This window comes from Hyla sarda, chromosome 4 (genome assembly GCF_029499605.1).
Source record: "Hyla sarda isolate aHylSar1 chromosome 4, aHylSar1.hap1, whole genome shotgun sequence".
NCBI lineage: Eukaryota > Metazoa > Chordata > Amphibia > Anura > Hylidae > Hyla > Hyla sarda.
Genome location: NC_079192.1, coordinates 393279455 through 393303019, shown reverse-complemented (window position 1 = coordinate 393303019; position 23565 = coordinate 393279455). Strand labels below are relative to the sequence as shown.

General features: G+C 42.4%; 1 protein-coding gene across 1 annotated transcript in view; it reads left to right on the top strand.

Moving 5' to 3' along the window:
• CALD1 (caldesmon 1) overlaps positions 1-23565 on the top strand; it is a 189771-nt gene that overhangs the window by 36872 nt on the left and 129334 nt on the right. The gene's annotated exons all lie outside the window — the stretch shown is intronic.

Here is a 23565-nt window from a genome sequence, read left to right as displayed (position 1 = left end):
AACAGATTTGTAAATGACTTCTATGAAAAAACTCATAATCCTTCCAGTACTTATCAGATGTGGTATGATCCACAGGAAGTTCTTTTCTTTTTGGATTTATTTTCTGTCTGACCACAGTGCTCTCTGCTGACACCTCTGTCCATTTTAGAAACTGTCCAGAGCAGGAGCAAATCCCCATAGCAAACCTCTCCGTCTCTGAACAATTCCTAAAATAGACAGGGGTGTCAGCAGAGAGCACTGTGGTCAGACAGAAAGGAAATTCAAAAAGAAAATAACTTCCTGTGGAGCATATAGCAGCTGATAAGTACTGGAAGGATTAAAGGGGTTATCAACTGGCTCCAGAAAGTTAAACAGATTTGTAAATTACTTCTATTAAAAAAAAAATCTTAATCCTTTCAGTACTTATGAGCTGCTGAAGTTGAGTTGTTCTTTTCTGTCTAAGTGCTCTCTCTGATGACACGTGTCTCGGGAACCGCCCAGTTAAGAAGCAAATCCCCATAGCAAACCTCTTCTACTCTGTGCAGTTCCCGAAACAAGCAGAGATGTCAGCAGAGAGCACTGTTGCCAGACAGAAAACAACAACTCAACTTCAGCAGCTGATAATTATTGAAAGGATTAAGATTTTTTAATAGAAGTAATTTACAAATCTGTTTAACTTTCTGGCACCAGTTGATTTAAATTTTTTTTTTTCCATTGAGGTACCCCTTCAAAGCCTGATTTTTCAGGACACCTTTGTTTTTTTTTAACCATTCACTTGTGGTGTTTGTGTGCACTGTATGGGTGTGTTATGTGGGCACTTTATGGTTGTAATTGTTGACATTTTTCAGTACTGTTTTTGGGCACTGCTTATTAGTATAATTTAGTCATTGTATTGCATTCCAGTGTAACTTGGGCTGTTTTTTTTATCTAAGTATGTTTAGGTATTGTCATTTGGGGCACTATATGGTGGCACAATTTTATCACTTTGGTATTATTAGGACAGTAGATTAGTGTTGAGCGGCATAGGCCATATTCGAATTCGCGAATATTCGCGAATATATGGACGAATATTCGTCATATATTCGCGAATATTCGCATATTCGTTATATCCGTTTTATTTTCGCATATGCGAATATTCGCGTATGCGAAAATTATCATATGTGAATATTAGCATATGCAAAATTAGCATGTGCGCAAATTCGCATATGCGAACATTAGTATATGCTAATTTTCGCATATGCGAATTTTTCGCGCACCAGTCTCACACAGTAGTATTACAGCCTTCTTTACACCGCACAAGCTGGAAGCAGAGAGGGGTGATCACTGTGATGTGTACTGTGAAGAAAAAAAAAAAAAAAAACACGAATATTCGTAGTTACGAATATATAGCGCTATATTCGCGAAATTCGCGAATTCGCGAATATGCGATATTCGCGAATAATATTCGAATTGCGAATATTCGCGAGCAACACTACAGTAGATGATGCTATTTATTATTTGGGTACTGTATGGTAGTATTATTTATGGTATTTAATGTATTGCAATGTCTAAGGGTACGTTCACACGCGCAGATTTTTTAGTGAGTTTTCCGCTGCATATTTGAAAGTGGGCGGGCTCTTCTCGGTTGTCCGCAGCAGATTTTCAGCCACAAATCCGCCACAGTCCCTACTGACTTCAATTGGGCTTGCGGCGGATTTTCCACAGTGTACTTTTCACCGCGGAAAATCGGCTGCGGACAGCCAAGAAGAGCCCGCCCACTTTCAAATACGCAGCAGAAAACCTGCTAAGAAAAAGTACCCTAACACCGTGGCCCTCCAGATGTTGCAAAACTTCAACTTCAGTTTCAGACACAGACTGTGTCAGCAGAGAGCACTGTGGTCAGACTAGAAAGAACTACACAACTTCCTCTGGAGCATACAGCAGCTGATAAGTACTGGAAGGATTAAGATTTTTAAATTGAAGTAATTTACAAATCTGTTTAAAGCTGATTTGAAAATGTATTTTCCTCTAGAACAGTGGTCTTCAACCTGCGGACCTCCAGACGTTGCAAAACTACAACTCCCAGCATGCCCGGACAGCCGTTGGCTGTCTGGGCATGCTGGGAGTTGTAGTTTTGCAACATCTGGAGGTCCACAGGCTGGAGACCACTCCTCGAGAGTATCTCTTTGGGGAACTGGGTGATAGAGGCTTCTAGGCAATTGCCCCTTTTGCCCTCCCTATAATTTGCCTGTGGCTAAACATATGAGTAGCACTTGTCTTGTCCTTAAGATGCACATAACAGACTTTGCACAGTACAACTTCTCTCCCATTATATGCTGTAGTTGTCATTTAGAAAGAGTAACGTTCATCCTATAAAGACGACCTCAGGTATTCCAGGAATTAGGGAATATTTTTGACACTGCCTGTTCCTTTGCATTAAAGGGGTACTCCGCTGCTCAGTGTTTGGTACAAACTCTTCCGAACGCTGGAGCCGGCGCCAGGAGCTCGTGATGTCATAGCCCCGCCCCTTCATGATGTCACGTCCCACCCCCTCAATGCAAGTCTATGGGAGGGGGCGTGACATCTATGGGAGCTAGATCATTCTGTTTTCACAACAGCTGGAGGCACCCTGGTCAGAAAACACTGGTCTATTGCACTGAAGGGAGCACAGGTGTGTTTCAATGGGTGGGGTGGCTGATGTGTTGGAGGGAGAAAAGTGACCTCACACTTACAAACAAGGAATCATGGGATTTGTAGTTCGAGAGAACAAACTCGAACAGGAAATAGCCGGTTCACAGAAAGATAGTCTCCGTGTTATGGTAATCTCACAACAAAGCCATTAAAGGGGTACTCTCGTGGAAACCTTTTTTTTTTTTATTTAAATCAACTGGTGCCAGAAAGTTAAACAGATTTGTAAATCACTTCTATTAAAAAAAATATCCTTCCTGTACTTTTTAGGGGCAGTATACTAAAGAGAAATCGAAAAAAGAAATTCATTTCCTCTGATGTCCTGACCACAGTGCTCTCTGCTGACCTCTGCTGTCCATTTTAGGAACTGCCCAGAACAGGAGAAAATCCCGATAGCAAACATATGCTGCTCTGGACAGTACCTAAAATGGACAGCAGAGGTCAGCAGAGAGCATTTCTTTTTTTGTATTTCTCATTAGTATACAGCCCCTAAAAAGTACTGGAAGAATTAACATTTTTTGGGCTTTTGGCTTTCTGGCACCAATTGATTTAAAAAAAAAAAAAAAAAGTTTTCCACGGGAGTACCCCTTTTAAAGGGGTACTTTGCTGCTCAGCGTTTGGAACAAACTGTTCCGAATGCTGGAGCCGGGAGCTTGTGACGTCATAGCCCCACCCCTCATGACATCATGCCCCGCCCCCTCAATGCAAGTCTATGGAAGGGGGCGTGACATCCGTCACGCCCCCTCCCATAGACTTGCATTGAGGGGTGGGGCGTGATGCCATGAGGGGGCAAGGATATGACATCACGAGCTCCCGGCGCCGGTTCCAGCCTTCGGAACGGTTTGTTCCAAACGCTGATCATCGGAGTGCCCCTTTAAGCAGGCAATAATTCTGGATATATGATCAGCAAATATTGTACATATGATGTTATCTGCCTGTAGGTGAAATATCATTGATCCGTCCTATAGACTTCCTGGTTCTATCCACTTCCGTACAATGCTTGGTAGCCAGATTACAGTGTACACGTGAGTTTCTGAATGTTATACTGCCATATATGTATTATTAAAGGGGTATTCCAGGAAAAACTTTTTTTTTATATATCAACTGGCTCCAGAAAGTTAAACAGATTTGTAAATAACTTCTATTAAAAAATCTTAATCCTTTCAGTACTTATGAGCTTCTGAAGTTAAAGTTGTTCTTTTTTGTCTAAGTGCTCTCTGATGACACGTGTCTCGGGAAACGCCCAGTTTAGAAGAGGTTTGCTATGGGGATTTCCTTCTAAACTGGGCGTTTCCCGAGACGTGTCATCAGAGAGCACTTAGACAGAAAAGAACAACCTTAACTTCAGAAGCTCATAAGTACTGAAAGGATCAAGATTTTTTAATAGAAGTAATTTACAAATCTGTTTAACTTTCCGGAGCCAGTTGATATATATAAAAAAAAGTTTTTTTCCTGGATAACCCCTTTAAATAATTGGTTATATCAGCTGTTTAGGAGGCTGGAACGTTGTATGAAATTGGCTTTTACAATGGGAATTTTTACCAACCTGACAACTAATGGCTGAAACGTGGAATTCATTGTGTTTATTGCAAAACGGGATATTGCACAATGGTTGTTACAGCAGATGCCGGTCCTGAACGAAGGGGAAGAGGGACAGGGATGACTTATAAGACCTGCAAATAAATCTGGGTTCATGCAGTTGTATGGTTGTCAGGTATATGGATGAGCACTGGCTACCAGTCACCAGAGAATAACTACTCTCTTACATAAGATATAGGTTATCCAGGAAAAAACTTTGTTTATTTATTTATTAATTATTATTTTTTTTATATCAAATGGCTCCTGAAAGTTATACAGATTTGTAAATGACTTCTATTAAAATAATCCTTCCAATAATTATCAGCTGCTGAAGTTGAGTTGTTCTTTTCTGTCTGGCAACAGTGCTCTCTGCTGACATCTCTGCTTGTCTCGGGAACTGCACAGAGTAGAAGAGGTTTGCTATGGGGATTTGCTTCTACTCTGGACAGTTCCCGAGACAGGTGTCATCAGAGAGCACTTAGGCAGAAAAGAACAACTCAACTTCAGCAACTCATAAGTACTGAAAGGATTAAGATTTTTTTTAATAGAAGTAATTTGCAAATCTGTTTAACTTTCTGGAGCCAGTTGATATATATGCAATTTTTTTTTTCTGGATAACCCCTTTAACATTGAGTATAGTATAGTAATTTATATACATATACTGTACACCACATCCAACACACTAAAACTTTGTATCCCCTGAGGCGACAATGACCTCCATATACTAACCACTAGGAGGATGTAATACCCTGCACTGTATACTGGTCACCACAATGTGATACATTGTGGTGACCAGTATACAGTGCAGGGTATCACATTGTGGTGACCAGTATACAGTGCAGGGGATCACATTGTGGTGACCAGTATACAGTGCAGGATATCACATTGTGGTGACCAGTATACAGTGCAGGGTATTACATTGTGGTGACCAGTATACAGTGCAGGGTAATACCCTGCACTGTATACTGGTCACCACAATGTGATATCCTGCACTGTATACTGGTCACCACAATGTGATCCCCTGCACTGTATACTGGTCACCACAATGTGATACCCTGCACTGTATACTGGTCACCACAATGTAATACCCTGCACTGTATACTGGTCACCACAATGTGATATCCTGCACTGTATACTGGTCACCACAATGTGATCCCCTGCACTGTATACTGGTCACCACAATGTGATATTCCCATATTTGCTAATAGGTTCTGTAATAAACATAATAAAAACAAAAAAAATAATAATAAAAAAACAAACTATAGAGCCCTTTATCTCTCTGTACAGGGCTCCAAATCCTCTTCATATCATTGTCCTGTTATTTTGGGTGGATTTCCCCTTTTGTTTGTGGTTTATGGGACAACGTAATCTTCTTATATTTAATAATGAGAATCCAAAAATCCTCCCCTGAGGGAACACAATGTCACCCTGCCTCCTTCTTCTTCCCAATATTCGTACATTCCATTCCGGGCCATCTGATACCTGTTGGCATTTACAAGGAGACTTTATCTTCCATATCACTAATTCTTTTTCGGCTACTGGCTGGAATTTCACCTGGCCCGATCCTTACTATTACAGTAAACCTATGGAATCCTAAATATGCCTTTAATTTGGTGTCTGCAAACGGCAACATTGCCCCGAATTCTTTGATTTGTGAACGTGGAGAAGTCTTAGCTGTGAGGTCTGTATACATGGATGGGTTGTGTTACATCCTGGGTGAGAGGGGATGGTATGTGATGGCGGAATAATAGATTAAAAGGGACAAATCCTCCTTGTTTTACACTGCAATACGGATTGTGTTTATATAGGGGATATGTACTACAGAGGGCGACCCTGGACCCCCTACAGAGACTACGGGGAAGGGGCCAATCAGGATGGTTATATTTCAACTTCTCTGGTGGCATAAAGCAGAGGAAGGGTCTATCTATCTATCTATCTCATATCTATCTATCTCATATCTATCTATCTATTTCATATCTATCTATCTAATATCTATCTATCTATCTATCTCATATCTATCTATCTATCTATCTATCCTCTATCTATCTCATATCTATCCATCTCATATCTATCTATCTATCTCATATCTATCTTTCTATCTCATATCTATCTATCTCATATCTATCTATCTATCTACTGGATATACAATCATGGCCGTAAATGTTGGCACCCCTGAAATTTTTCTAGAAAATGAAGTATTTCTCACAGAAAAGGATTGCAGTAACACATGTTTTGCTATACACATGTTTATTCCCTTTGTGTGTATTGGAACTAAACCAAAAAAGGGAGGAAAAAATGCAAATTGGGCATAAAGTCACCAAACTCCAAAAATGGGCTGGACAAAATTATTGGCACCCTTTTAAAATTGTGGGAAAAAAAAGATTGTTTCAAGCATGTGATGCTCCTTTAAACTCACCTGGGGCAAGTAACAGGTGTGGGCAATATAAAAATCACACCTGAAAGCAGATAAAAAGGAGAGAAGTTCACTTAGTCTTTGCATTGTGTGTCTGTGTGTGCCACACTAAGCCTGGACATCAGAAAGAGGAGAAGAGAACTGTCTGAGGACTTGTAACCTTGAGATTGTTGACATTTTTCCACAATTTTGGTTCTCAAGTCCATCTCCAGACATCAAGATTTGCCTTTGTCCACAGTGCGCAACATTATCATGAAGTTTGCAACCCATGGCACTGTAGCTAATCTCCCTGGGCATGGACGGAAGAGAAACATTGATGAAAGTTGTCAACGAAGGATAGTCCGGATGGTAGATAAGCAGCCCCAAACAAGTTCCAAAGATATTCAAGCTGTCCTGCAGGCTCAGGGAGCATCAGTGTCAGCGCGAACTATTCATCAACATTTAAATGAAATGAAATGCTATGGCATGATGTTTTGGGGTTGTTTTGCTGCCTCTGGCACTGGGTGCCTTGAATGTGTACAAGGCATCATGAAATCTGAGGATTACCAATGGATTTTGGGTCGCCCAGTGTCAGAAAGCTGGGTTTGCGTCCGACATCTTGGGTCTTCCAGCAGGACAATGACCCCAAACATATGTCAAAAAGCCCCCAGAAATGGATGACAACAAAGCGCTGGAGAGTTCTGAAGTGGCAACAATGAGTCCAGATCTAAATCCCATTGATCACCTGTGGAGAGATCTTAATATTGCTGTTGGGAAAAGGCGCCTTCCAATAAGAGAGACCTGGAGCAGTTTGTAAAGGAAGAGTGGTCCAACATTCCGGCTGAGAGGTGTAAGAAGCTTATTGATGGTTATAGGAAGCCACTGATTTCAGTTATTTTTCCAAAGGGTGTGCAACCAAATATTAAGTTAAGGGTGCTAATCATTTTGCCCAGCCCATTTTTGGAGTTTGGTGACATTATGTCCAATTTGCTTTTTTTCTTCCCTTTTTTGGTTTAGTTCCAATACACACAAAGGGAATAAACATGTGTATAGGAAAACATGTGTTACTGCAATCCTTTTCTGTGAGAAATACTTCATTTTCTAGAAAAATTTCAGGGGTGTCAACCTTTATGGCCATGACTGTATCTCATATATCTGTATCTATCTATCTCATATTTATCTATCTATCTCCTATCTGTCTGTCTATCTAGCCAACTATCTCCTATCTCTCTCTCTCTTTATCTCTCTCAGATCTATCTATTTTATATCTACTCTATCTATTCCATATCTGTGTAAAATAAAGGGGTACTGTAAATTGTAAAATCAACTGGTGCCAAAAAGTTAAGCAGAGTTGTAAATTACTTCTATTAAAAAAAATCTTAATCCTTCTAGTACTTATCGGCTGCTGTATGCTCCACAGGAAGTTCTTTTCTCTTTGAATTTATTTCCAGTCTGACCACAGTGCTATCTGCTGACACCTCTGTCCATGTCAGGAACTTCATCTGTAGTATACAGCAGCTGATAAGTACTGAAAGGATTAAGATTTTTTAAATAGAAGTAATTTACAAATCTGTTTAACTTTCTGGCACCAGTTGATTAAAAAGTTTTTTTTGACCAGAGTACCCCTTTAAGGGCTACCTCATCAGGATGTGATTCCATCTGAATGCAACAGCTGCAACATGGAAATGCACGCTAACAGTGATACAAACCACATAGATTAAGTGTGAAATTTATTTAAAAATTTGTCTACCTGCAGCCACCAGCAGGGGGAGCTTAGGAGCTTGCTGTATACTGATCTACTAGGAGCTTGGTTTAACCACAATGAAAAGTATATTAAAAATGGAGCGGTCAAATGTCTTTATGGTATGTCAAGCTATAAGGATATAGAAGAATCCAGCCAATCCTATAGCTATAAAAGGAAGCTGAACAGCATAGTCTCCAAACTGTGGACCTCCAAATGTTGCAAAACTACAACTCCTAGCATGCTCGGACAGCCAACTGCTGTCCGGGCATGCTAGGAGTTGTAGTTTTGCAACATCTGGAGGTCCACAGTTTGGAGACCACTGCTTTGGGTCTAGTTTGCTTGGTCCTTAAAGATATTTGACATGTTCCTCTCCATTGCACCTCCAGTATGGTACATTTGTATGAAGAGTGTGTGCTACTCGTACATTGCCCACCGAGGGGTCATAAAACCACAAAAAAAAAACATATTTAAAAACTAAATATCTCCTTCATTGGTGGATCATGTGACATCCAGCACATTTTCTCTGGGTTAATAAATTAAAGCTGTTGAGCCGGAGAGAACTGTTGACAGTAAGATGGGGTCACAAGTGCACAAAAACTGAGAGAGAAGCTGAGAAATTGGTATTTTATTGTAGGAAAGGCAGGTTTGGGCCGCTTCCTGGGTCACACTCTATTTTCAGACTAGCCCAGGTCAGCACAGGTGCTGAAGACAGCTTGTCACTGAGCTTTTAAACTTGGTGAGGCTGTGAGGAACCTGCACCCCTGGTATAAATCTGGAGGTTTTCAGCCTCAAAAAGGAGACTACAAAGTATACAACAAGTAAACAAAATCGGAGGGAGAAGCTGAGAACATGTGCAGGTTCTTTTGTTGTCCCATGTGTTATGTTAGAATTTTTTATACGGCGTGTGAGACATTCACCAGAATGGCGGACAGGCATTGCTGTATTTCTCAAAGGTACCTGTTGGATTTGGGTACCAGGTTTTAGGATGCTCATATCTCATCCAGGGAAAGCTGCGCAAGATATGAGAGATCTAGAAAGAGTTAAAATCCCTGGCAAGACTTTGCTTGCTAGGGACTTTGGTAAGTCCTGTTATCCGGCCTGGACTTTTATTGCATAAAAGGCAGGTTTCGGCCACTTCATGGTTTACTCTTGGTTTTCAGGCTAGCTCAGATCAGCACAGGTGCTGAAGACAGCACATTACCGGGCTTTAAAACTAGGTGAGTCTGCAGTGAGGCTGTCAGGAACCTACATCCCTGGTTTCAATCTGGAGGTTTGCAGCCTCAAAAAGGAGTCTTAGTGACTTGTGTGAGTAACATATTTGTTGGTTTACTTTGTATGGCGGCTGGTAGTAAGCCACCTGTATAGACAGGGAAGAGATCTGTATAGTCTTGAGTGTGAAAGTTGTATTTCTTTTGTTATTGAAATATAAGGACAGGAGAAGCCCTGTTTTACATGTTACTTGCGTGTCCCTGTACCTGGCTGCTATTCTGCCGCTTTCTGACTGGTTCTACAGAGCTAATCTCCCACAGGTGATACATGAAATAACTCCACTCCTGAGGAAGTGCAAGGGGTGCTGTTACTCATTGAAGAGACCAAATGGAGACAAATATTTAAACAATACAACAATACCCTTCCAGTCTCTTAAGTGTTTTAAATTGTTTTACAGAGTAAATGCCTATAGGTGGCACTAGAGAGAGTTTGTTTTTCCATTTAGAGTACAGCTAATCTTTATACTTTTGCCCAATGATTGGATCTCAGTGATGGTCTCCTGCTTTTCTGATAATACTACATTTGTACAGTAGTCATAACTAGAAGTCAGGGAAGACATCCTCCTTAATACAGAACGGGATAAAGCATTGCTCTGATATTTTCCTCATTGTCCCACAAGGGTAACTGTATGGGTGTGTAGAATTCATATACATAGATCAGTGGTCTCCAAATTGTGAACCTGCAGATGTTGCAGAACTACAACTCCCAGCATGCCCGGACAGCCGTTGGCTGTCCGGGCATGCTGGCAGTTGTAGTTTTGCCATGGCTAGAAGTCAACAGTTTTGAGACCACTGTCACAAAATGGGATATGAGGTTGGGGATATGAGGTTGGGGGTATGAGGTTGGGGGTATGAGGTTGGGGGTATGAGGTTGGGGGTATGAGGTTGGGGGTATGAGGTTGGGGGGTATGAGGTTGGGGGGTATGAGGTTGGGGGGTATGAGGTTGGGGGGTATGAGGTTGGGGGGTATGAGGTTGGAGGGTATGAGGTTGGAGGGTATGAGGTTGGAGGGTATGAGGTTGGGGGGTATGAGGTTGGGGGGTATGAGGTCGGGGGGGTATGAGGTCGGGGGGGTATGAGGTCGGGGGGGTATGAGGTCGTGGGGGTATGAGGTCGTGGGGGTATGAGGTCGTGGGGGTATGAGGTCGTGGGGGTATGAGGTCGGGGATATGAGGTTGTGATATGAGCATGAAATGTGAGGTTTGGATATGAGGATGGGATATTAGGTCGGGATATGAGGATGGGATAGGATTATGGGATAAGGGCTGTATATAAGGACTGGATATAAGGACGGGATATGAGGCCAGGATATGAGGACGAGATGTGAGGTAGAAATATATGGTTGGGGGCATCTTTGTTGCTTTTTCCTCTCGCACAAGGTTTAGGTAGGAAAACCAGGCAATGTCGGTCTCAGCTAGTAGTTATATATAAATTTTTTTTTTTTTTAAACAAAATAGGTCATTTAAAATCCCCCATTTTAAATGACCTATTTTGTTTAAAAAAAATGTATATATAACTACTAGCTGAGACCGACATTGCCTGGTTTTCCTACCTAAACCTTGTGCGAGAGGAAAAAGCAACAAAAAGGGAGGGGGGGGGGGGGGAATAAATAAATTTTGGCCCTGTCTGCCATACAATTCAGCTTTCATCCCAGACCTTAAAACAGGTTAATTTATGTCTAGTATTTAAGTCTGTTTTCCAAAATGAACTGTCAGACTACATTAGGAATAAAAAAATAAAAAAAAGTTTTATTTCTACAAGACTGGGTCTGAATAGTGTGTGTGATTGGGGGTGGGGGGTTAGGTGGGGGTCTGCATTGTGTTAAGGATGAAAAGTACAGTTGGGGTATACTTGATGTAAACTGGTTGACATTTTAATTTATACGTATTCTAAACAGATCCCCGTGGCACACGACTCAATGGAAGGTTGTTAGGTTTGGCGTAAAGACGCCTTGCCATATTAGGCCATCGGGACCGGAGCCAGGGAAACCGGCGGACCTGGCCTTATACATTTCTGCTCGCGCCCAGGCTCTGGTTTCCAATAAAACACTGTTCTCTGTAAACCTGTAAAACGCAGATCCAAATACACAGCGACCTGTCAGGAAGTTTTTTCAAAACTACAACTCCCAGCATGGCCGGACAGCCTTCGGCTGTCCGGCCATGCTGGGAGTTATAGTTTTGCAACAGCTGGAGGTGCCCTGGTTGAGAAACACTGCTCTATAATCTATATCAAAATTCTGCCGGTTGCCCTTGGAAACAGACAGCAGTTATTCTACTTGGTAGTCAGTCACATGACCTGACAGCGCGACGACAGAGAGAGAAATAGAGCTGATTTTTTTCAATAAACAGTGCCATCCCCTGTCCTCAGGTTGTGTGTGTTATTGCAGCTCAGTTCCATTGAAGTGAATGGAGACAAGTTGTGATACCGTAAACAACCTGAGGACGGATGTGGCGCTGTTTTTCTAATACTGGAGAACCCCTTTATTTTAGATTGGACTCCAGACTGATCACCTGATTGAAGAGGCCACGGAGTAGGTGCAAGCACAACAGCCTCTTTGATACTTATCCACTCATTAGTAGTGGATCCTCTGGCTGAGGATGTGGTGTTTGATCACTGCACCTGGTCATCTGGTTTGGGTGTTGGTGCTGGATTTTAACCAGGTGAACTTATTTGACTCATGTGGGTTGTGGCCAGTTTATATAATGTGCTGTTTTAATATATATATATATATATATATATATATATATATATATATATATATATTATAGAAACACCTGTTAGGGGTAGGCCTGGGAGCTACCAGGAGCGATTTAGTACCCCGGTGAAAAACTTTTTTTTTCAAATCAACTGGTGCCAGAAAGTTAAACAGATTTGTAAATTACTTCTATTAAAAAATCTTAATCCTTCCTGTACTTATTAGCTGCTGAATACTACAGTGGAAATTCTTTTCTGTTTGAAACACAGAGCTCTCTGCTGACATCATGACCACAGTGCTCTCTGCTGACATCTCTGTCCATTTTAGGAACTGTCCAGAGTAAAAGGAAATCCCCATAGAAAACATATGCTGTTCTGGACAGTTCCTAAAATGGACAGAGATGTCAGCAGAGAGCACTGTGCTCATGATGTCAGCAGAGAGCTCTGGGTTTCCAAAAGGAAAGAATTTCCTCTGTAGTATTCAGCAGCTAATAAGTACTGGAAGTATTAAGATTTTTTAATAGAAGTAATTTACAAATCTGTTTAACTTTCTGGGACCAGTTGATTTAAAAAAAAAAAAAAGTTTTTCACCGGAGTACCCCTTTAATGAGTCTGAGGAATTCAGTCCTGGGCCAGCTAACTTCCTCTGACACATTAAGCCATATAACTTTCCATGGGTTGGATTGGTGATCACATGATCCAGTTACAGTAATGAAACGCATAGATGTAGCTGCACTGGAATAAAATAAATGGTGCTGTATGACTAGTGCTGGTGAGTGTGCATGATATGGGGGGGGAGTTCCTCTTTCAATATCTTGGCCCCTGGTTAGATTCTTAAACTAGGGAACAGGCTGAAATAGGAGGAAGCAAATAAATATTTAAAGAATACCTGTTATATCACAGAAAAAATGTCTTACATGTCTTAGAAAAATGTATTTTTAATTTGTCTCGCTTCTGTATTTGTCTCACAAATCCCTCTGTTCTGCTGCTCACTTATTCTGACATCCACTGCTCAGAAAGGGGCATGTCTGAGGCAGTCACTGAGCCCCGCCCTCACTCACCATGCATTCACTTCCTCCCCGAGTCTGCTGTGCTGGGTCTCTTCATCCAATCACTGCAGGCTGCTCCGTAATCCCCTCCTTTCTATTTTCATGCTGCAGTCTGATAGACAGGACAGGAGTGAGTACAGAGGAGTGCTAGTCCTGCCCTCACTTCCTGGACTTTGACTGTGCTTCAGCTGGGACAAAGATGATGCTGCAGCCGGACAGGATTATGTTCTGGATGGTATGGGGACCCCTAGTGGTGTTTTTTGTTACGTCATGATTTCTATAAAAAACTAAATGTTTTGCCAAGATGTACAACATATAATAAGTATTTATAAATAATCATAAATATTAAAGAAAGAAATAATATATACATTGTGTAAGTCAAAATAAAAAAAATATCAATATGAAATAAAGCAAATGAAAAGTTACAAATACCATATAAAATAAGAGATGACAGAAACCCAAAAAAGTTGTAAATTTGTGAACCGGTTGATTCCGCTGTCAAATCCAATATTTATATTTCTTAGTCGGGAAATACTTTGGAAAGCATATGGCTCGGCGCTCAGAGCTATAGTCTGGTGACATTGTGCAGACACCATTGGGCTTTCAATCCTATAACACTCATCTACATTCCAAACTTTCATTACAGATTTAAAACTTTTTTTTTTTAAATAAAATAATTGACAACACAAACATGAACATGAAGCAGAGTCGAGCCTGCGCTGGTAATTTTACTGATGATGTTCAGTTCCCCTGCCAGAAAAAACTGTGCAGCCAAATTCTTATGGCTCCAGTGGAATGGAAATTTGCATATAGTAATTTAGGATAATTTGCCTCGACTTAATGTAACTCGCTTGTGATACCATAGACAAGAATAGTATCGTTCGTAGTTATGGTAAACATTGGGTCAAACCATTCCATATTTTTCCCACCTAAATAGCATAGAGCTATACCAATAACTAATAAATTATAACCATATACGCCTAATAATCTAATTTGTAGTTTGAGTGCCTAAAGGGGTACTCCGCCCCTAGACAGCTTATCCCTTATCTAAAGGATAGGGGAAAAGATGTCTGATTGTGGGAGTCCTGCTGCTGGGGACCAACGTGATCTCCCTGAAGCACCTGGCGTTCGTTTAGAGCATCGGGTGCAGTGCCGGAGGCTCGTGACATTACGGTAACGGCCCGCTCATGACTAGTGTTGAGCGGCATAGGCCATATTCGAATTTGCGAATATATGGACGAATATTCGTCATATTCGCGAATATTCGCATATTCGTAATATTCTCGTTTTATTTTCGCATATGCGTACATTTGCTATGCGAAAATTCGCATATAATGAAATTAGTACGGGTGAAAATTCGCATATGCGAAAATTATCATACCAGTCTCACACAGCAGTATTACAGCCTTCTTACACCACATAAGCTGGAAGCAGAGAGGGATGATCACTGTGATGTGTACTGTAAAAAAAAATAAAAAATAAAAAAAAATAAAAAAAAATATTCGTAATTACGAATATAAAGCGCTTTATTTGCGAATATTCGCGAATAAAATTCGAATTGCGAATATTCGCGAGCAACACTTCTCATGACATCACGACCATGTCCCCTCAATGCAAGTCTATGGGAGGGGGCGTGACGTCACGATCTCCCTGCTGCAACCAGCGTTCATTTGGAGCATCGGGTGCAGTGCCAGAGGGTCGTAACTAGTGTTGCTCGCGAATATTCGCAATTCGAATTTTATTCGCGAATATCGCATATTCGCAAATATAGTGCTATATATTCGTAATGACGAATATTCGTTTTTTTTTGTTTTTTTTTTTACAGTACACATCACAGTGATCATTCCTCTCTGCTTCCAGCTTATGTCGTGTAAGAAGGCTCTAATACTACTAATTTTCGCATATGCGAACATTTGTACATGCAAATTTTCGCCTATGCAAAATTTTGTATATGCAAATTTTCGCACGACGAATATTCGCATATGCAAAAATAAAAGAAAATTACGAATATACGAATATTCGCGAATATGATGAATATGCGTCCATATATTCGCGAATATTCGCGAATTCAAATATGGCCTATGCCGCTCAACACTACTCATGACTAGTATTGAGCGGCATAGGCCATATTCGAATTCGCGAATATTCGCGAATATATGGACGCATATTCGTGAATATTCGCACATTCCTAATATTGTTTTATTTTCGCATAAGTGGAACAAAATTCGCAAATGCGAAAATTTACAGAAGCGAAAATTAGCATATACAAAATTAACATAAGCGGAAATTCGCATATGCTAACATTAGCATATGCAAATTTTCGCATGTGTGAATGTTTGCGTATGCGAAAATAAAACGAGAATATTACAAATATGCGAATATTCGCGAATATATGACGAATATTCGTTCATATATTCGCGCATATTCGTGAATTCGAATATGGCCTATGCCGCTCAACACTACTCATGACGTCACGGCCACACACCCTCAATGCAAGTTTATGGGAGGGGGTGTGATTTCACGAGTGGGCCTTTACCGTGATGTCAAGAGCCTACGTCTGTCACAGAGCGAAGTTCGCTCCGTGCATCGGATGTCTGATGTGCCGCAGCAGGGATCGCGGGGGTCCCCAGCGGTGGGACCCCTGCGATCAGACATCTTATCCCCTATCCTTTGGATAGGGGATAAGATGTCTAGGGGCGGAGTACCCCTTTAATACCTGTCTTGGATCTGTTTCATTCTCATGTGGATTTAGGCCAAAAATTAAACAAAAATTTCACCAGAGATAAAGCATGGCTAAAAACAAGCCTCTATGTTCCAATTACAAGGCTGACAATGACGTTCTACAGAACTTGGCCTCCTCGGAGATGGCCTTTTTCATGTTCTATGTTAGTACACGGAACTTGACCTTTAGTAAAATGTAATTTTAGGTTTAGGCCCCATGCACACAGCCATAGAATGGCTCTGTAAAGTTGTACATAGCTGTATTTGACATCTTGTAGATGAGTCCTTCTACACCACCATATGCCCCCAGAGACATACACACTAAGGAATGCTTTATAGGATGTAGTGATCTGTAGTCTGTGATTGGACCAGTCATTTTAAGAATTAAACTCCGTACCATCCCTTGAGAGTCTGCAGAGCTGCAGATAAGTAGTAAAACCTAGCTGCAGCTCTGTAGACTCTCAGGGAATGGTAGGGGGTTGTATTTTTGAAATGACTGGCCTGAGTACAGATAGCTCAGCCTTCCTAACCCAACACAAAAATGTAATTTGCTGCCCTAACTAGAGCCTGGATTCAATCGCGAACCTGGCAATGTCGGGGCTGAGTAGTGCTCGCAGCTGACAGCCCCAAGTACAGCTCAGCCCAGCAAGAAAGGAGTTAATCAGCACTAGTTAACTCCTTGGAAGGGATGTATACATTAAACAGTCATCTATATGTCTGTAGGATGTATACAGTGAAGAGAGTGATACCTACCATCTTGTCGCTGGTCCCAGCCTCTTCATTTGCAGCTTCGCCCCCTCGCGATGTAATCACTAGAGCCATGGCTACACAAGAAGAGGCCAAAACCAGCGATGGGATGGTAAGTTTCACTGTCTGTCCTGTGTACATTATACAGCCATATTGGTGGTTATATAATGTTTATACCTCCTTCCCCCAAGGAGTTAACTAGTGCTGCTCAGCAGTGCTAAATAACTCCTTCCTTGCTGGGCCAGAACATAGTGCTCAGCAAGATGTTACAACAAACCAGGGGATATGCTGGTTTACTGTGACAAAAGAGTTGAGTTGCGAGTCTGGCAAGCTGAACTTTTGGAAAGTTTGCTCAACTCTAGGCCTTACCATGTAGCAAAAGCAATAGCTTGTCAGTACCCTTACATGCCCTTTAGTCTCTGGGTTAGAAAGCACTGCTATAGAAAACATTAAAGGAAATCTGAACACTGGAACCCCCCACAATCTCCTATACAGGGCTGCGGCTCTCCAGTGCAGGAGGCCTGTCGGCCACAGCATGATGCCGTGGCCGACATGCCCCCTCAATGTATCTCTATGGGAGAGGCGGAGATGCAGCATTCATGCATCCCTGCTTTTTCCATAGAGCTGTATGGGGGGCCGTGCGTCAGTGAGGTCGATGACACGCGCATTAGTCGTGCACAGCCGTGGCAATGCCGGGTCCCCATACGGGTGATTGCGGGAGGTCCCAGCGGTCAGACCCCTCGCAATCAGACACTTATAGGGGATAAGTGTCTTACACTGCAGTACTCCTTTAACTAAACTGTAACCAAACCCACACTTTCCTACATGAAACATACATTTGGAATATTTTTCCATCGCTATTGGCTATCTGATTAAAACTAACATACTTTGGGACTCAATGAGAAAAGATCACATATGACAATGAGGAAACATCACACAGTGAGACCCACAATCCCATGAAGGTGTCTTATTCTTCTCTATTAGTACCTAGCGTTAATTTCTGAGGGCAGTGTTGACTTTGAGTGTAATAGATGCTGGGTGTGGCTTTGGAAAGCATGGGTGTGAAAAAGATTTCAGCAGGGGCGGGGTCATGTAGTAATACGCCTTACTGGATCAAAGGTAACCCATCAATAATTTCCTCTCTACAGCATTGTCCACTAGTCTGTAGAGTAGGACTTTTTTATTTCACATCCTTATATAATTTTCTAGTCATTTCTGGCCCGCCAGCATGTCTTCAGACTGGAACCACCCAGAATAAAATATTTAGCGAGCAGTAAAGAAGAACCAATATTGCTGCCTCAAAACTGTATTACATCTGCCAGAGCTAAAATCTGATAACATTTTAGTTTGATGAATGTTTCTAAAATATATAGTTACGAACGAGTTTATATTATTTGCCAGAAAGTGAAACCAACAAACTTAACAGATGTTCTCATTGAAACATGGTATTAAAATGAACCAAAAAAATCAAGTGCAGACAGTTCTCTTGTGGACTGATCCGTGTGGGGCTAGTCTAGGAAAGACTGTAAAGAGATGAGGCCAATTTACTATGTAGTAATCATGGCCCAGTCCTGCCAGACATATTGTGGCACTGAGCTCTGGGTCTGACCAGCCCAACAGAGTAGAAGAGGATTCTCTGGTTGGCCCAGGATCTAAAACAGCAAAAGCCCAGAAAGGTCCAGCAGATGACACAACACAAATTGGAGCCAATCACTAGGATCTATTTTTCTTCATTGGCAACCAAGTCCCTCAGACATCATTCGGTGAGCTGAAAGAACTCCAGTTTTACACTGACCTGAGGGACATGAGGATTCAACCAATTTTGTCCCAAGATTAAAAGTTATCACTTATACCGGGGTCAACTAACTGATGGGAGGAGGGCTGGGGCCTCCATCGATCTCAGAAATGAATTGTTCTTCCAGTGAATGGGGCTTCTGAACATAGCCCTCAGCTGAGCTTGGCAATGTCCAGAAGCCCCATAGAGAATGAATGGAGTGAATGCCGAGTAGGGGGGACAACAAACCCTGTTCTTGTGGATGATGGTCCCATTGGTTGGACTACCACCGGTCAGCTAGTTAATCCCTATCCTGTGACTTTTAATCTTGGGATAACCCATTTACGACTTGGTTCATTTTGTTGTGTTGTATCCTTCTGTCCCAGGTATAAGTCAGGAGGACTCTCAACATATGTCTCCAGCAGAATGCTTCAGCATATCCCACTAGACATACGGTGGATACCTTTCTGACAATTGAAAGGAAGCACCGTGGAAGCTCCAAATATGGACAGTTAAATCTGCTAGTTTGGCCCTGTAGTGAGCCCTACTATGCTCCTCCTCAGCTTATTCCTGAGTGGTGGTACTGCTGATAATAACTCAATATATTTTTTTTAATGCACAATATGTGTCAGATGGCAGTATACAGTACCTGGAGGAGAAGAAAGGTGTCCCTGCATTTCTGCTTTAGGAAGCTCCTGTGATGTATGGAAGTCTAAAGGACATAAGGAGTTTCTAGTGTATTTCAGGAGCTTTCCCAACCTACATGCTCATCCCATCGCAGTGTGAACCCAGACTTAGTTTAAGAGCAATTACATTGGTAGAAAACAAATGTCATTGGCAACCACTGGCCTTTCCAGTACATGGATATTGGCAAACAGCTCCTCATATATTTAAGGGAACAAGATAGAAAATGTTGGGGTGAAATTTGGTCAACAGGGAATTTTTAGATTGTGTGTTCATTAAAGACTAATGGAAATCCTGAATAGATTCTGTATAGGCTTAATAAACTTTAGGTGGTATCTCAAATCCGCTATGTTGAACCCCTGAATCCACAGAACCTACCGAAATTATGAGGAAATGGGCTTCAAGAATTACTAGTACAACAACTGATGGGGTACGGCTGGAGGGTATGGCTACCTATTCTGGTGATTTGGGTAAAGCATGGATGAATCAATGATGACGTTCTTGGAATATTCTCAAAAAACATTGGTAGAACATTCAACCCTTGATATCTGAAAGGTCACCTATCTGTTTTGTGTATCTACATGGTTTCATTTGTGGTGGTTTCTTTTGTGAAAAAGAAACAAAGTCAATGTTCGCAGACAGCCTTCACGTGTAAAAATATAAAAGCCCATACACAACTGTTCAGGCGTGAAGGCAAGATGTATAAAAACAAATAATAGTTCTATCACGTTGGAGCATGCAACTTCATGGCTGAGTAACCGAGAGCTCGTCTTGCCAAAGTGTGTTCGTGTATCTACAGTATTGCCTCCTATGTGAGTGCATACTAAAGCATTATACATTGTCTTACACCTCAAGTTGTCTACATGGTGATATAGTCCTGCAAGAGTTCACAAGTCTTCAAATACCCTATTATTAAAGAGAACCGGTCATCAAACCATATTTTCTAAACTAACTCAGATTATATTCCCTAATTACTCCTAACACCCCACCTGCCCTTAAATACATTTCCGAGCTTTAAAAAGCTGTGTATCATACCTTTCCCCCTTGCCGACATTGTGTGAGCTCCCAGCAGGAGAAAGTGGGCGTTCCCTAACAGGCGTGATGTCACTGAAGCCTGCGAGAGCTGTGCCTCACCATGCCCCGCACCCACTTCCTGAGTTTGGACTTCTGCAAGTCCGGTTGGAGACCAAACTAACTGTTTGACTTGTGCAGAGAAGAGAACAGAGCCACCCAGGAAGGAAAAATATATTAAAAGTTTAGTTTGGTGACAGGGGCCCCGGCTCACTGGCCAGACAGCGGGTGTTGACCATCGAACAAAGCGGCGGCCAACACGCCCCCTCAATACAACTCTATGGCAGAGCCGGAGCGCTGCCTTGGCAATCTCCTGCTCTGCCATAGCGCTGTTGACCACTTCGTGTGGTGGTCAACATACCCTCCCTCCCGTGGGCTGCTGGAGCCCCGTACAGGAGATCGCGGGGGGCCCCAGCGGTCAGACCCCCCGCGATCTGAAACTTATCCCCCTATCTTTAGGATAGGGAATACATTTTTCAGCACTGGATATCTCCTTTAATAGAGAGGGTCCCCAGTTCAGGACAGAATTACCAAGGACAGAGAGTAGCATCACAGAGTATTCCTTACCATGGAGAAGCATTTCCAAGCATTACGTGAAAAGTCATATTATTTTAAAGGAAAACTATCACATGTTTGCTCCCGCACTATCCACAGGTACTGATGGATAGTGCGGGAGACGCTGATTCCCATGATCCCTATCTTAGTTATTAGTTTTATTATATCTGGAAATGTGGCTGTAACTGGCATGGGTGGGGTTTGTGTAGCTTAACTGGAACTGACGTCAGTGCCGCCCGCCTATGAATATTCATCCCCCCTCCCTCCAGCTCTCCCTCTCCTAACTCGTCTTCACTGCGCATGCACTGCTTCCTGACATGCGCACTTCCTGACATGGGTCCCCCGCGATGAGACATCTTATCCCCTATCCTTTGGATAGGGGATAAGATGTTTTTGTCAGAATACCCCTTTAATAAAAATCTAGTCAATGTAAGATAATGGAGTTTTTTTTCTCTCAGGCTCACATTTGACATGTCCACTCGATGACTATCTTAAGGCGCTTTCTGCTTTGAACAATCCCTTCTTGCTAGAATAGATCTTTGACCATAAGCTGATTTCAAAGTGTCCAGCTGCTAAAACCTCCAGCGATCAGCGCTTTTAGAGGTATCAGGCAGTAAGTGTTTAAATTCCCAACAGCACTACCACAGGAGACTTATGGTATTACAGATTGATTCAATGTTTTTTTTATACAATGCAGAACAGAACAAGCCCTCCAGAGACAGAGGGGCCCAGGAGATGATGCTCCTCAACAGAGGGCCACCCCCTTCATTCTAGTCACTTAGAATTCCCTAACAGGGTGTATAAAAGTGGCTTTTCTAAACTAGACATCCACTCTAAAGGTTGGGGGCTTAGAATGTGTTATAATGGTCGATATTATGGTGTTTAATGACTCACGTTCTGGATCTCGAGTTGGGTACTTGTCTGTGAAAGCTTTTTGTACACGTCAAAATGGCCCTCATTGTATACTTAGCTTCCTTTTCATGGTTTAATAAACCCCAAGGTCTCAAATACGTCCCTAATTTGTTGGTTTTGGCAGAGGCAGACAATGTGATAATAGTTCCTCAGAAACAAAACAAGAGTTGGCGTAGGTTCAAGTAAAATACAGCATGTTTAGTCTTCTGATAAATGGGATTTGTTTAGACTTTTGTTTTTTTGTTGTACCCACTTTCTTTAAGATCACGAACTGCAGGATGGAACATGACTCTCCTGAGGACCCTAATAACATTCACACTATTATATATGTATATACACTTACACACAGAATTCTCAGCATTTGGCACCACATATGGTAATATTTCAGTGAATTGACAAGTTAAGCTCCATACAGACGCTGGTTTCAGGTATACATGGAGCACTGCTGAGCCTGTCAATTGGTGCTTTACAATATGGAGTTTTTATTAAAGGACTTGATTAAAATCTTCTACTGTTTTGTGTACACAGCTCCCATGCAGTTCTATGCATCTCTATGGATAAAGACTACAAACAAAGTGTAATAAACTTATCTGGCCGGTTCCATTGCCTGTATTCCTCATCTTACCTACCTGCCTGTGGCCTGACTATTCCCCTGCCTACTGATTCTGTGCCTTGTAGCCCTCCTGGCTTGACCCTTGCATGTCCTGTTTCTGCGTTCTGATTTGGTATGTTTGCTGCCCTCCTGGCTTTGGCTTGCACATGGATTTTACTCTGGATTCTTACTTTGTTTCTGATGTCTGTGTGTTGCTGACCTGGTCTGTCTGACTTGGTGTGCAGAAACTGTGGCCCAGTTGGGGACAGCCCTTAAAGGATTACTGCAGGCATAGACACTTATTCCCTATCAGCCGAATAGGGGATAAGTGTCTGATCGCCGGGGGAAGGGGGGGTGTACGACCCCAGGGACCCCCCCCCCCGCGATCTCCTGTATGGGGCCACGGCTCAGCGAGGTCGACGACAAGTCCTCTCCATACAGCAATATGGGAGAGGCGGGGATGCACAAATGCTGCATCTCTGCCTCTCCCATAGAGTTACAAGGAGGGAGCAGGTCAGTAGCAGCGTCATGTTGTGTCGTCTCCTGCACGAGAGAGCCGCGGCAGAGCTGGGGCCCCGTAGGAGATTGCGGGGGGTCCTGCAGATAGGGGATAAGTGTCTAGGGCTGTAGATCTCCTTTAAAGGTGGATCTTTCAAGTAGGTTGGAAGAGCTGAGGCAAGTGCTCTCTATCACTAAGTCTATCGCTAAGCCCTTCTCCAACAGGAGAGAGGCCCCCCAACAAACCTACCCTTCACCTCCGGGCCAAAAGGCACCTGCAAGGATCCAGGTTTGATGCCCCTTTTCGCCAAAGCTACTAAGGGGCCGAAAATGCTCCTGGCGTTAACCAAGGTATCAGCCGAGGAGCCGTATACTGATGGCATCTTGACCGAAGCCAAGATGCCCAGGGGTTGCAGGGAGGGGAGGAACCTGATGGCCACACACACCTCCCCTAGACCACCAGGAGGGACACCAAGAAGGGCTACCGCATCCTGACAATCCTGTGTACAAAAGCAGACACATAAAAGTGGCACAGTGACATACAAAAAAATTATAAATAAGTGAATGAGTGCAGATATACTGCCCGGTCATCCGGCCAGATCTATAAAAATTTCCCTGATCCTAGGCAGAAGGCCGAGAT